Here is a 14,159-nt window from a genome sequence, read left to right as displayed (position 1 = left end):
GGTGTGACTCCGGATCCCCCAACATCAGGTGCCACCACCAAAGATTCCTGCGTGTAGCCCATAGAACCCCAAAAGCAACGGGACGAGTTCTGGTCACATACTCCCTCAAAATGACATCCTGGCCTTCTTCTGGAACTCCCTCCCCTCTCAGACTCTCAAGGTTTCCTCCAGCGTGTCGGTTCCCACAGAGCAGACCTTTGGTCTGAGACCTGACAGTCCAGATGCCACGCATGCTGCCGCGTGGCGGCGGTGTCGCGGCTTGGGACAAGAGGAGGCCCCACGGTGCGGGCTGGGGCGCCAGGCACCGCGCGCGCGCTGAGGGTGGGGGTGACCCCCACCCCGGGCCGCCGCCGCGCTCCCAGAAAGGGGACAGAACAAGAGGCAAAAAAAAAAAAAAAAAAAAAAAAAGCAGCAGCCTGTGGCACCCGGTATTCCCAGGCGGTCTCCCATCCAAGTACTAACCAGGCCCGACCCTGCTTAGCTTCCGAGACCAGACGAGATCGGGGGCGTTCAGGGTGGTGTGGCCCTAGACGGCGGCGGAGGGCGCCCCTGCCCCGCTCGAGAAGCCGAGCCTCTCTGGGCTTCCCCGCCGCCGCCTCCCGCCCCAGGCCCCGCGCCGGGCCGGGCCGGGCCGGCCTGGTCCCGCGGGCTCCCAGGGTCCGGGGTGATGGGCGGGGCGGGGCGGGGCGGGGCGGGGTGGGGGGCTGTCTCTCTCTACACACACACACACACACTCACACTCACACTCACACAAGATGCGCCTCCACGGCTGGACTCGCCAAGGTGGAGCCCTCCCAGCCCCCCTCGTCTCCTCGCCCGGCCTCCTTCACCTACCCGCTGCCCACCCCCAGCGCGTCGCTGCCGCTGACTGCGCACGCGCGGGACGCTCGCCCTTTGACCCCAGCCAGGGGCCGCCCTCCCCCACAACCCCTTTCAGCTGCGCCCCCCCCCTCGCCCTGTGTGTGGGCTGCCGCCTATTCCCCCGGGCCAGGGCTGGGGCACAGCCAGTGTATGGGGCGTCTCTCTCTGGGGATGTGTCCCATGGGTGGGGTGGGGTGGCGTGGTTTGGGGGGCGCTGAAGAAATCAGTCCCCTCCATCTCCTACCTCTGGAAAACGCCCAAGCCCGTGGAGAACTGCCGGCACCGCTTCGTGGGGGCCGGGACCCTCCTCAGTGTCCTCCTGTGGCCCAGTCCAAGGGGCCTGGGCCTGGCCGGGGCTGCATTGGACCCCGACCACCCTGGCGTGTGGACTCGCTAAAAATCGGCCATTAGATATTGGATTCCAGCTTCCTGGAGGTCATTTCACTAATGAGTGCACCGGAAAGAGTTTCCTAATCCATCTGTGAGGGTGGCAACTGAAAGAGAATTTTAAAGCTGACAGAATAGGCGAGGGAAGGCATAGGAGATTTCCACAGCCAGCAAGGAAGACTTTCCCGAAATGGAAGAAAGAAACGAGCAAACAGAGACACCGGTAGCCCGCCCGGAAAAGAGTCTGCCCCTGAGAGAAAGCACCCTGACCAGGTTCACCCGTGGGTGGGTGGCGAGCTAGCGGCATTCAGAAGAGCGAGGCCCGCAGTCTGTGCGGAAGACACCTGCGCTCGGGTGTGTGTGGCGGCGCGATTCACAAGCAGCTCTAGATGTTAAACCAAGGAGAAGCCAGGGAGTTCCCAACGCCCCAGGTGTCCTCAGCCCACGACTGGCTGCTGTGGGAATGCGAAGCCCGGCTCCTTGTCTCAGAGCGGGGTTCCCAGGAGGATCAGGCTGAAGCTGGGACTTGGCCTCAAAGTGTCCCCTCGCACGGCCACCCCCTTCCCCTTCCTGCTCCTCTACTCCTGGTGCCCCTCCATCCAGGGGCCAGACCTTAAAGAGTCACCGCAAGAGAATCCTGGTCCCAAAGGAGCCTTCTGGGGGACCGGTGCTGAGAGAGGTTGTGGGCATGGCCCGCTGGGGCTCTGCCCGACCCAGGGCTGAGAGATGCCACCTCCCAGCTCTGGGTCCCTGCAGGAAGTGTTGGCAAGCACAGGGCCGGTCCTCCAAAGGCCCAGGTGCAGGGAGCCCAGGCCAAGCAGCCTGTGGAAGAAGCCACTTGCCGTGCCACCCCGGGAACAGGACTGCAGGCCCCGCCCTTCCCACCTCCTCCTCCTCCTCCTCCTCCTCCCCCCCGCCCCGCCCCCACAGGGCACAGGGCTCAGAGACACCTCAGACTCTTGCTACCCAAAGTGCAAAGGGCATCAGTTGCTCCTCCAACACCCCCCCCCCCCGCCCAGCAGACCACGTTGTCCAGCCAGCCCCCGGGCCTCCCTGGGGTGCCCAGCACAAAAGTGCAGACACCCACCGGACCCTCAGTCTCAGTTTTCGGAGGTTTTTGCCACTCTAAGGACCCGCAGGCCAGCTGGGCCTTCGGGCAGGACAGAGAGCCCCGGAATCCGACGTGGAGAGCTGCGTGTACGTCCCCATCAGGAGGCGGTCCCCACCTCCGCGGCTCTCCCCTTGCGGGGAGCGGCAGCCCAGCCGGCAGCCGCAGGGCCTCAGGGAAGACACCAGGCTGGGCCCCCGCGGCACAGCGGGGGCACGTCCCCCGCACTCACGCGACTTAGGGACGGCTGCTGGAGACTGCTGCGGCCACCCTGCTGCCGGGTTTCTGGAGGGCTTCCTGGAAGCAGCATCCACACCAAGCCCTTGGAAGGCCCAGGCGACGGAGGAGCCGGTCAGGCAGGGGCCGAGGACGGTGAGAGGCCGGGCGGGAAGGAGCGTGTCAGACAGGGGCAGAGGACGGTGACAGGCCGGGCGGGGAGGAGCCGGTCAGGCGGGGGCCCAGGACAGTGACGGGCCTGGCCGGGGAGGAGTGCGTCAGGCAGGGGCAGAGGAGACGGGCTGGGTAAGGGTTAGGGTTACAGTTAGGGCACAATTCACAATCCCAAAGACGTGGAAGCGACCCGAGTGCCCATCCATCCAGGAGTGCATCAATAAAATGTGGCACGTGGACACCACGGAGTGCCATTCGGCTGTGAGGAGCAGCGGTGAGAGGGCGCCTCTCGTGTTCTCCTGGCCAGAGCTGGAACCCGTTCCAGTAGGCCAAGTATCCCAAGAATGGACACACGAGCACCACGTGAGCGCGCTCACCAGCAAATTGGTACGAACGGATGGACGCCTAAGTGGACAGAGAGGAATCACCTTCATCGGGTGGGTGTCGGGCGGGTGGGGGGAGGGGAGGGGCATACACATCCATTAGGCATGGGGTGGGTGCGCACCGACTGGGGGATGGGCGCACTTGAAGCTCTGACCCGAGGGGGGAGGCTTGGAGAGGGCAAGGCACCCGACCTTAACATTGGTACCCCCACAATACGCTGGAACAACATGAGAGGTATATGAATAAGAACACAGGGGGGGCCGGGCGCGGTGGCTCACGCCTGTAATCCTAGCTCTCTGGGAGGCCGAGGCGGGCGGATTGCTCCAGGTCAGGAGTTCGAAACCAGCCTGAGCAAGAGCGAGACCCCGTCTCTACTAAAAATAGAGAGAAATTAATTGGCCAACTAATATATATAGAAAAACACAGCCGGGCGTGGTGGTGCATGCCTGTAGTCCCAACTACTCGGGAGGCTGAGGCAGCAGGATTGCTTGAGCCCGGAGATTGAGGTTGCTGTGAGCTAGGCTGACGCCATGGCACTCACTCTAGCCTGGGCAGCAAAACGAGACTCTGTCTCAAAAAAAAAAAAAAAAAAAAGAACACAGGGGGGAGGGCGGCACGGGCAACACATGTCACCTGAATACTTGTACTCCCATCATCTGCTTGAAAAGAGAGAGAAAAGAAAATGCAATCCTAGAGGTAAGAGACACTTTTTAAAAATAATGAATCCGAAGAGAAAAGTAAAAGGAGGCCTGTGGAGCAGGTCTGGGTGTGACTCCGGATCCCCCAACATCAGGTGCCACCACCAAAGATTCCTGCGTGTAGCCCATAGAACCCCAAAAGCAACGGGACGAGTTCTGGTCACATACTCCCTCAAAATGACATCCTGGCCTTCTTCTGGAACTCCCTCCCCTCTCAGACTCTCAAGGTTTCCTCCAGCGTGTCGGTTCCCACAGAGCAGACCTTTGGTCTGAGACCTGACAGTCCAGATGCCACGCATGCTGCCGCGTGGCGGCGGTGTCGCGGCTTGGGACAAGAGGAGGCCCCACGGTGCGGGCTGGGGCGCCAGGCACCGCGCGCGCGCTGAGGGTGGGGGTGACCCCCACCCCGGGCCGCCGCCGCGCTCCCAGAAAGGGGACAGAACAAGAGGCAAAAAAAAAAAAAAAAAAAAAAAAAAAGCAGCAGCCTGTGGCACCCGGTATTCCCAGGCGGTCTCCCATCCAAGTACTAACCAGGCCCGACCCTGCTTAGCTTCCGAGACCAGACGAGATCGGGGGCGTTCAGGGTGGTGTGGCCCTAGACGGCGGCGGAGGGCGCCCCTGCCCCGCTCGAGAAGCCGAGCCTCTCTGGGCTTCCCCGCCGCCGCCTCCCGCCCCAGGCCCCACGCCGGGCCGGGCCGGGCCGGCCTGGTCCCGCGGGCTCCCAGGGTCCGGGGTGATGGGCGGGGCGGGGCGGGGCGGGGCGGGGTGGGGGGCTGTCTCTCTCTACACACACACACACACACTCACACTCACTCACACTCACACAAGATGCGCCTCCACGGCTGGACTCGCCAAGGTGGAGCCCTCCCAGCCCCCCTCGTCTCCTCGCCCGGCCTCCTTCACCTACCCGCTGCCCACCCCCAGCGCGTCGCTGCCGCTGACTGCGCACGCGCGGGACGCTCGCCCTTTGACCCCAGCCAGGGGCCGCCCTCCCCCACAACCCCTTTCAGCTGCGCCCCCCCCCTCGCCCTGTGTGTGGGCTGCCGCCTATTCCCCCGGGCCAGGGCTGGGGCACAGCCAGTGTATGGGGCGTCTCTCTCTGGGGATGTGTCCCATGGGTTTGGTGGGGTGGCGTGGTTTGGGGGGCGCTGAAGAAATCAGTCCCCTCCATCTCCTACCTCTGGAAAACGCCCAAGCCCGTGGAGAACTGCCGGCACCGCTTCGTGGGGGCCGGGACCCTCCTCAGTGTCCTCCTGTGGCCCAGTCCAAGGGGCCTGGGCCTGGCCGGGGCTGCATTGGACCCCGACCACCCTGGCGTGTGGACTCGCTAAAAATCGGCCATTAGATATTGGATTCCAGCTTCCTGGAGGTCATTTCACTAATGAGTGCACCGGAAAGAGTTTCCTAATCCATCTGTGAGGGTGGCAACTGAAAGAGAATTTTAAAGCTGACAGAATAGGCGAGGGAAGGCATAGGAGATTTCCACAGCCAGCAAGGAAGACTTTCCCGAAATGGAAGAAAGAAACGAGCAAACAGAGACACCGGTAGCCCGCCCGGAAAAGAGTCTGCCCCTGAGAGAAAGCACCCTGACCAGGTTCACCCGTGGGTGGGTGGCGAGCTAGCGGCATTCAGAAGAGCGAGGCCCGCAGTCTGTGCGGAAGACACCTGCGCTCGGGTGTGTGTGGCGGCGCGATTCACAAGCAGCTCTAGATGTTAAACCAAGGAGAAGCCAGGGAGTTCCCAACGCCCCAGGTGTCCTCAGCCCACGACTGGCTGCTGTGGGAATGCGAAGCCCGGCTCCTTGTCTCAGAGCGGGGTTCCCAGGAGGATCAGGCTGAAGCTGGGACTTGGCCTCAAAGTGTCCCCTCGCACGGCCACCCCCTTCCCCTTCCTGCTCCTCTACTCCTGGTGCCCCTCCATCCAGGGGCCAGACCTTAAAGAGTCACCGCAAGAGAATCCTGGTCCCAAAGGAGCCTTCTGGGGGACCGGTGCTGAGAGAGGTTGTGGGCATGGCCCGCTGGGGCTCTGCCCGACCCAGGGCTGAGAGATGCCACCTCCCAGCTCTGGGTCCCTGCAGGAAGTGTTGGCAAGCACAGGGCCGGTCCTCCAAAGGCCCAGGTGCAGGGAGCCCAGGCCAAGCAGCCTGTGGAAGAAGCCACTTGCCGTGCCACCCCGGGAACAGGACTGCAGGCCCCGCCCTTCCCACCTCCTCCTCCTCCTCCTCCTCCTCCCCCCCGCCCCGCCCCCACAGGGCACAGGGCTCAGAGACACCTCAGACTCTTGCTACCCAAAGTGCAAAGGGCATCAGTTGCTCCTCCAACACCCCCCCCCCCGCCCAGCAGACCACGTTGTCCAGCCAGCCCCCGGGCCTCCCTGGGGTGCCCAGCACAAAAGTGCAGACACCCACCGGACCCTCAGTCTCAGTTTTCGGAGGTTTTTGCCACTCTAAGGACCCGCAGGCCAGCTGGGCCTTCGGGCAGGACAGAGAGCCCCGGAATCCGACGTGGAGAGCTGCGTGTACGTCCCCATCAGGAGGCGGTCCCCACCTCCGCGGCTCTCCCCTTGCGGGGAGCGGCAGCCCAGCCGGCAGCCGCAGGGCCTCAGGGAAGACACCAGGCTGGGCCCCCGCGGCACAGCGGGGGCACGTCCCCCGCACTCACGCGACTTAGGGACGGCTGCTGGAGACTGCTGCGGCCACCCTGCTGCCGGGTTTCTGGAGGGCTTCCTGGAAGCAGCATCCACACCAAGCCCTTGGAAGGCCCAGGCGACGGAGGAGCCGGTCAGGCAGGGGCCGAGGACGGTGAGAGGCCGGGCGGGAAGGAGCGTGTCAGACAGGGGCAGAGGACGGTGACAGGCCGGGCGGGGAGGAGCCGGTCAGGCGGGGGCCCAGGACAGTGACGGGCCTGGCCGGGGAGGAGTGCGTCAGGCAGGGGCAGAGGAGACGGGCTGGGTAAGGGTTAGGGTTACAGTTAGGGCACAATTCACAATCCCAAAGACGTGGAAGCGACCCGAGTGCCCATCCATCCAGGAGTGCATCAATAAAATGTGGCACGTGGACACCACGGAGTGCCATTCGGCTGTGAGGAGCAGCGGTGAGAGGGCGCCTCTCGTGTTCTCCTGGCCAGAGCTGGAACCCGTTCCAGTAGGCCAAGTATCCCAAGAATGGACACACGAGCACCACGTGAGCGCGCTCACCAGCAAATTGGTACGAACGGATGGACGCCTAAGTGGACAGAGAGGAATCACCTTCATCGGGTGGGTGTCGGGCGGGTGGGGGGAGGGGAGGGGCATACACATCCATTAGGCATGGGGTGGGTGCGCACCGACTGGGGGATGGGCGCACTTGAAGCTCTGACCCGAGGGGGGAGGCTTGGAGAGGGCAAGGCACCCGACCTTAACATTGGTACCCCCACAATACGCTGGAACAACATGAGAGGTATATGAATAAGAACACAGGGGGGGCCGGGCGCGGTGGCTCACGCCTGTAATCCTAGCTCTCTGGGAGGCCGAGGCGGGCGGATTGCTCCAGGTCAGGAGTTCGAAACCAGCCTGAGCAAGAGCGAGACCCCGTCTCTACTAAAAATAGAGAGAAATTAATTGGCCAACTAATATATATAGAAAAACACAGCCGGGCGTGGTGGTGCATGCCTGTAGTCCCAACTACTCGGGAGGCTGAGGCAGCAGGATTGCTTGAGCCCGGAGATTGAGGTTGCTGTGAGCTAGGCTGACGCCATGGCACTCACTCTAGCCTGGGCAGCAAAACGAGACTCTGTCTCAAAAAAAAAAAAAAAAAAAAGAACACAGGGGGGAGGGCGGCACGGGCAACACATGTCACCTGAATACTTGTACTCCCATCATCTGCTTGAAAAGAGAGAGAAAAGAAAATGCAATCCTAGAGGTAAGAGACACTTTTTAAAAATAATGAATCCGAAGAGAAAAGTAAAAGGAGGCCTGTGGAGCAGGTCTGGGTGTGACTCCGGATCCCCCAACATCAGGTGCCACCACCAAAGATTCCTGCGTGTAGCCCATAGAACCCCAAAAGCAACGGGACGAGTTCTGGTCACATACTCCCTCAAAATGACATCCTGGCCTTCTTCTGGAACTCCCTCCCCTCTCAGACTCTCAAGGTTTCCTCCAGCGTGTCGGTTCCCACAGAGCAGACCTTTGGTCTGAGACCTGACAGTCCAGATGCCACGCATGCTGCCGCGTGGCGGCGGTGTCGCGGCTTGGGACAAGAGGAGGCCCCACGGTGCGGGCTGGGGCGCCAGGCACCGCGCGCGCGCTGAGGGTGGGGGTGACCCCCACCCCGGGCCGCCGCCGCGCTCCCAGAAAGGGGACAGAACAAGAGGCAAAAAAAAAAAAAAAAAAAAAAAAAAGCAGCAGCCTGTGGCACCCGGTATTCCCAGGCGGTCTCCCATCCAAGTACTAACCAGGCCCGACCCTGCTTAGCTTCCGAGACCAGACGAGATCGGGGGCGTTCAGGGTGGTGTGGCCCTAGACGGCGGCGGAGGGCGCCCCTGCCCCGCTCGAGAAGCCGAGCCTCTCTGGGCTTCCCCGCCGCCGCCTCCCGCCCCAGGCCCCGCGCCGGGCCGGGCCGGGCCGGCCTGGTCCCGCGGGCTCCCAGGGTCCGGGGTGATGGGCGGGGCGGGGCGGGGCGGGGCGGGGTGGGGGGCTGTCTCTCTCTACACACACACACACACACTCACACTCACACTCACACAAGATGCGCCTCCACGGCTGGACTCGCCAAGGTGGAGCCCTCCCAGCCCCCCTCGTCTCCTCGCCCGGCCTCCTTCACCTACCCGCTGCCCACCCCCAGCGCGTCGCTGCCGCTGACTGCGCACGCGCGGGACGCTCGCCCTTTGACCCCAGCCAGGGGCCGCCCTCCCCCACAACCCCTTTCAGCTGCGCCCCCCCCCTCGCCCTGTGTGTGGGCTGCCGCCTATTCCCCCGGGCCAGGGCTGGGGCACAGCCAGTGTATGGGGCGTCTCTCTCTGGGGATGTGTCCCATGGGTTTGGTGGGGTGGCGTGGTTTGGGGGGCGCTGAAGAAATCAGTCCCCTCCATCTCCTACCTCTGGAAAACGCCCAAGCCCGTGGAGAACTGCCGGCACCGCTTCGTGGGGGCCGGGACCCTCCTCAGTGTCCTCCTGTGGCCCAGTCCAAGGGGCCTGGGCCTGGCCGGGGCTGCATTGGACCCCGACCACCCTGGCGTGTGGACTCGCTAAAAATCGGCCATTAGATATTGGATTCCAGCTTCCTGGAGGTCATTTCACTAATGAGTGCACCGGAAAGAGTTTCCTAATCCATCTGTGAGGGTGGCAACTGAAAGAGAATTTTAAAGCTGACAGAATAGGCGAGGGAAGGCATAGGAGATTTCCACAGCCAGCAAGGAAGACTTTCCCGAAATGGAAGAAAGAAACGAGCAAACAGAGACACCGGTAGCCCGCCCGGAAAAGAGTCTGCCCCTGAGAGAAAGCACCCTGACCAGGTTCACCCGTGGGTGGGTGGCGAGCTAGCGGCATTCAGAAGAGCGAGGCCCGCAGTCTGTGCGGAAGACACCTGCGCTCGGGTGTGTGTGGCGGCGCGATTCACAAGCAGCTCTAGATGTTAAACCAAGGAGAAGCCAGGGAGTTCCCAACGCCCCAGGTGTCCTCAGCCCACGACTGGCTGCTGTGGGAATGCGAAGCCCGGCTCCTTGTCTCAGAGCGGGGTTCCCAGGAGGATCAGGCTGAAGCTGGGACTTGGCCTCAAAGTGTCCCCTCGCACGGCCACCCCCTTCCCCTTCCTGCTCCTCTACTCCTGGTGCCCCTCCATCCAGGGGCCAGACCTTAAAGAGTCACCGCAAGAGAATCCTGGTCCCAAAGGAGCCTTCTGGGGGACCGGTGCTGAGAGAGGTTGTGGGCATGGCCCGCTGGGGCTCTGCCCGACCCAGGGCTGAGAGATGCCACCTCCCAGCTCTGGGTCCCTGCAGGAAGTGTTGGCAAGCACAGGGCCGGTCCTCCAAAGGCCCAGGTGCAGGGAGCCCAGGCCAAGCAGCCTGTGGAAGAAGCCACTTGCCGTGCCACCCCGGGAACAGGACTGCAGGCCCCGCCCTTCCCACCTCCTCCTCCTCCTCCTCCTCCTCCCCCCCGCCCCGCCCCCACAGGGCACAGGGCTCAGAGACACCTCAGACTCTTGCTACCCAAAGTGCAAAGGGCATCAGTTGCTCCTCCAACACCCCCCCCCCCGCCCAGCAGACCACGTTGTCCAGCCAGCCCCCGGGCCTCCCTGGGGTGCCCAGCACAAAAGTGCAGACACCCACCGGACCCTCAGTCTCAGTTTTCGGAGGTTTTTGCCACTCTAAGGACCCGCAGGCCAGCTGGGCCTTCGGGCAGGACAGAGAGCCCCGGAATCCGACGTGGAGAGCTGCGTGTACGTCCCCATCAGGAGGCGGTCCCCACCTCCGCGGCTCTCCCCTTGCGGGGAGCGGCAGCCCAGCCGGCAGCCGCAGGGCCTCAGGGAAGACACCAGGCTGGGCCCCCGCGGCACAGCGGGGGCACGTCCCCCGCACTCACGCGACTTAGGGACGGCTGCTGGAGACTGCTGCGGCCACCCTGCTGCCGGGTTTCTGGAGGGCTTCCTGGAAGCAGCATCCACACCAAGCCCTTGGAAGGCCCAGGCGACGGAGGAGCCGGTCAGGCAGGGGCCGAGGACGGTGAGAGGCCGGGCGGGAAGGAGCGTGTCAGACAGGGGCAGAGGACGGTGACAGGCCGGGCGGGGAGGAGCCGGTCAGGCGGGGGCCCAGGACAGTGACGGGCCTGGCCGGGGAGGAGTGCGTCAGGCAGGGGCAGAGGAGACGGGCTGGGTAAGGGTTAGGGTTACAGTTAGGGCACAATTCACAATCCCAAAGACGTGGAAGCGACCCGAGTGCCCATCCATCCAGGAGTGCATCAATAAAATGTGGCACGTGGACACCACGGAGTGCCATTCGGCTGTGAGGAGCAGCGGTGAGAGGGCGCCTCTCGTGTTCTCCTGGCCAGAGCTGGAACCCGTTCCAGTAGGCCAAGTATCCCAAGAATGGACACACGAGCACCACGTGAGCGCGCTCACCAGCAAATTGGTACGAACGGATGGACGCCTAAGTGGACAGAGAGGAATCACCTTCATCGGGTGGGTGTCGGGCGGGTGGGGGGAGGGGAGGGGCATACACATCCATTAGGCATGGGGTGGGTGCGCACCGACTGGGGGATGGGCGCACTTGAAGCTCTGACCCGAGGGGGGAGGCTTGGAGAGGGCAAGGCACCCGACCTTAACATTGGTACCCCCACAATACGCTGGAACAACATGAGAGGTATATGAATAAGAACACAGGGGGGGCCGGGCGCGGTGGCTCACGCCTGTAATCCTAGCTCTCTGGGAGGCCGAGGCGGGCGGATTGCTCCAGGTCAGGAGTTCGAAACCAGCCTGAGCAAGAGCGAGACCCCGTCTCTACTAAAAATAGAGAGAAATTAATTGGCCAACTAATATATATAGAAAAACACAGCCGGGCGTGGTGGTGCATGCCTGTAGTCCCAACTACTCGGGAGGCTGAGGCAGCAGGATTGCTTGAGCCCGGAGATTGAGGTTGCTGTGAGCTAGGCTGACGCCATGGCACTCACTCTAGCCTGGGCAGCAAAACGAGACTCTGTCTCAAAAAAAAAAAAAAAAAAAAGAACACAGGGGGGAGGGCGGCACGGGCAACACATGTCACCTGAATACTTGTACTCCCATCATCTGCTTGAAAAGAGAGAGAAAAGAAAATGCAATCCTAGAGGTAAGAGACACTTTTTAAAAATAATGAATCCGAAGAGAAAAGTAAAAGGAGGCCTGTGGAGCAGGTCTGGGTGTGACTCCGGATCCCCCAACATCAGGTGCCACCACCAAAGATTCCTGCGTGTAGCCCATAGAACCCCAAAAGCAACGGGACGAGTTCTGGTCACATACTCCCTCAAAATGACATCCTGGCCTTCTTCTGGAACTCCCTCCCCTCTCAGACTCTCAAGGTTTCCTCCAGCGTGTCGGTTCCCACAGAGCAGACCTTTGGTCTGAGACCTGACAGTCCAGATGCCACGCATGCTGCCGCGTGGCGGCGGTGTCGCGGCTTGGGACAAGAGGAGGCCCCACGGTGCGGGCTGGGGCGCCAGGCACCGCGCGCGCGCTGAGGGTGGGGGTGACCCCCACCCCGGGCCGCCGCCGCGCTCCCAGAAAGGGGACAGAACAAGAGGCAAAAAAAAAAAAAAAAAAAAAAAAAGCAGCAGCCTGTGGCACCCGGTATTCCCAGGCGGTCTCCCATCCAAGTACTAACCAGGCCCGACCCTGCTTAGCTTCCGAGACCAGACGAGATCGGGGGCGTTCAGGGTGGTGTGGCCCTAGACGGCGGCGGAGGGCGCCCCTGCCCCGCTCGAGAAGCCGAGCCTCTCTGGGCTTCCCCGCCGCCGCCTCCCGCCCCAGGCCCCGCGCCGGGCCGGGCCGGGCCGGCCTGGTCCCGCGGGCTCCCAGGGTCCGGGGTGATGGGCGGGGCGGGGCGGGGCGGGGCGGGGTGGGGGGCTGTCTCTCTCTACACACACACACACACACTCACACTCACACTCACACAAGATGCGCCTCCACGGCTGGACTCGCCAAGGTGGAGCCCTCCCAGCCCCCCTCGTCTCCTCGCCCGGCCTCCTTCACCTACCCGCTGCCCACCCCCAGCGCGTCGCTGCCGCTGACTGCGCACGCGCGGGACGCTCGCCCTTTGACCCCAGCCAGGGGCCGCCCTCCCCCACAACCCCTTTCAGCTGCGCCCCCCCCCTCGCCCTGTGTGTGGGCTGCCGCCTATTCCCCCGGGCCAGGGCTGGGGCACAGCCAGTGTATGGGGCGTCTCTCTCTGGGGATGTGTCCCATGGGTGGGGTGGGGTGGCGTGGTTTGGGGGGCGCTGAAGAAATCAGTCCCCTCCATCTCCTACCTCTGGAAAACGCCCAAGCCCGTGGAGAACTGCCGGCACCGCTTCGTGGGGGCCGGGACCCTCCTCAGTGTCCTCCTGTGGCCCAGTCCAAGGGGCCTGGGCCTGGCCGGGGCTGCATTGGACCCCGACCACCCTGGCGTGTGGACTCGCTAAAAATCGGCCATTAGATATTGGATTCCAGCTTCCTGGAGGTCATTTCACTAATGAGTGCACCGGAAAGAGTTTCCTAATCCATCTGTGAGGGTGGCAACTGAAAGAGAATTTTAAAGCTGACAGAATAGGCGAGGGAAGGCATAGGAGATTTCCACAGCCAGCAAGGAAGACTTTCCCGAAATGGAAGAAAGAAACGAGCAAACAGAGACACCGGTAGCCCGCCCGGAAAAGAGTCTGCCCCTGAGAGAAAGCACCCTGACCAGGTTCACCCGTGGGTGGGTGGCGAGCTAGCGGCATTCAGAAGAGCGAGGCCCGCAGTCTGTGCGGAAGACACCTGCGCTCGGGTGTGTGTGGCGGCGCGATTCACAAGCAGCTCTAGATGTTAAACCAAGGAGAAGCCAGGGAGTTCCCAACGCCCCAGGTGTCCTCAGCCCACGACTGGCTGCTGTGGGAATGCGAAGCCCGGCTCCTTGTCTCAGAGCGGGGTTCCCAGGAGGATCAGGCTGAAGCTGGGACTTGGCCTCAAAGTGTCCCCTCGCATGGCCACCCCCTTCCCCTTCCTGCTCCTCTACTCCTGGTGCCCCTCCATCCAGGGGCCAGACCTTAAAGAGTCACCGCAAGAGAATCCTGGTCCCAAAGGAGCCTTCTGGGGGACCGGTGCTGAGAGAGGTTGTGGGCATGGCCCGCTGGGGCTCTGCCCGACCCAGGGCTGAGAGATGCCACCTCCCAGCTCTGGGTCCCTGCAGGAAGTGTTGGCAAGCACAGGGCCGGTCCTCCAAAGGCCCAGGTGCAGGGAGCCCAGGCCAAGCAGCCTGTGGAAGAAGCCACTTGCCGTGCCACCCCGGGAACAGGACTGCAGGCCCCGCCCTTCCCACCTCCTCCTCCTCCTCCTCCTCCTCCCCCCCGCCCCGCCCCCACAGGGCACAGGGCTCAGAGACACCTCAGACTCTTGCTACCCAAAGTGCAAAGGGCATCAGTTGCTCCTCCAACACCCCCCCCCCCGCCCAGCAGACCACGTTGTCCAGCCAGCCCCCGGGCCTCCCTGGGGTGCCCAGCACAAAAGTGCAGACACCCACCGGACCCTCAGTCTCAGTTTTCGGAGGTTTTTGCCACTCTAAGGACCCGCAGGCCAGCTGGGCCTTCGGGCAGGACAGAGAGCCCCGGAATCCGACGTGGAGAGCTGCGTGTACGTCCCCATCAGGAGGCGGTCC

At 63.2% G+C, this 14,159-nt stretch overlaps 4 non-coding genes across 4 annotated transcripts; all 4 read right to left on the bottom strand.

Moving 5' to 3' along the window:
- Positions 1-413: 413 nt before the first annotated feature.
- On the bottom strand, positions 414-532 carry LOC142867132 (5S ribosomal RNA). Its single transcript, XR_012916863.1, has one exon. It is a non-coding gene; the product is annotated as a 5S ribosomal RNA (ribosomal RNA).
- Positions 533-4,310: 3,778 nt separating this feature from the next.
- Positions 4,311-4,429, bottom strand: LOC142867131 (5S ribosomal RNA). The gene has a single exon (XR_012916862.1). It is a non-coding gene; the product is annotated as a 5S ribosomal RNA (ribosomal RNA).
- A 3,780-nt stretch (positions 4,430-8,209) lies between these two features.
- Positions 8,210-8,328, bottom strand: LOC142867130 (5S ribosomal RNA). The gene has a single exon (XR_012916861.1). It is a non-coding gene; the product is annotated as a 5S ribosomal RNA (ribosomal RNA).
- A 3,775-nt stretch (positions 8,329-12,103) lies between these two features.
- LOC142867129 (5S ribosomal RNA) lies at positions 12,104-12,222 on the bottom strand. Its single transcript, XR_012916860.1, has one exon. It is a non-coding gene; the product is annotated as a 5S ribosomal RNA (ribosomal RNA).
- Positions 12,223-14,159: the final 1,937 nt, after the last annotated feature.

The sequence above is a fragment of the Microcebus murinus genome, unplaced genomic scaffold (genome assembly GCF_040939455.1).
Source record: "Microcebus murinus isolate Inina unplaced genomic scaffold, M.murinus_Inina_mat1.0 scaf013_hap2_Mmur4.0, whole genome shotgun sequence".
Classification (NCBI taxonomy): Eukaryota; Metazoa; Chordata; class Mammalia; order Primates; family Cheirogaleidae; genus Microcebus; species Microcebus murinus.
The sequence above is the reverse complement of the archived record's forward strand: the minus strand, read 5'-3'. Positions and strand labels throughout refer to the sequence as shown.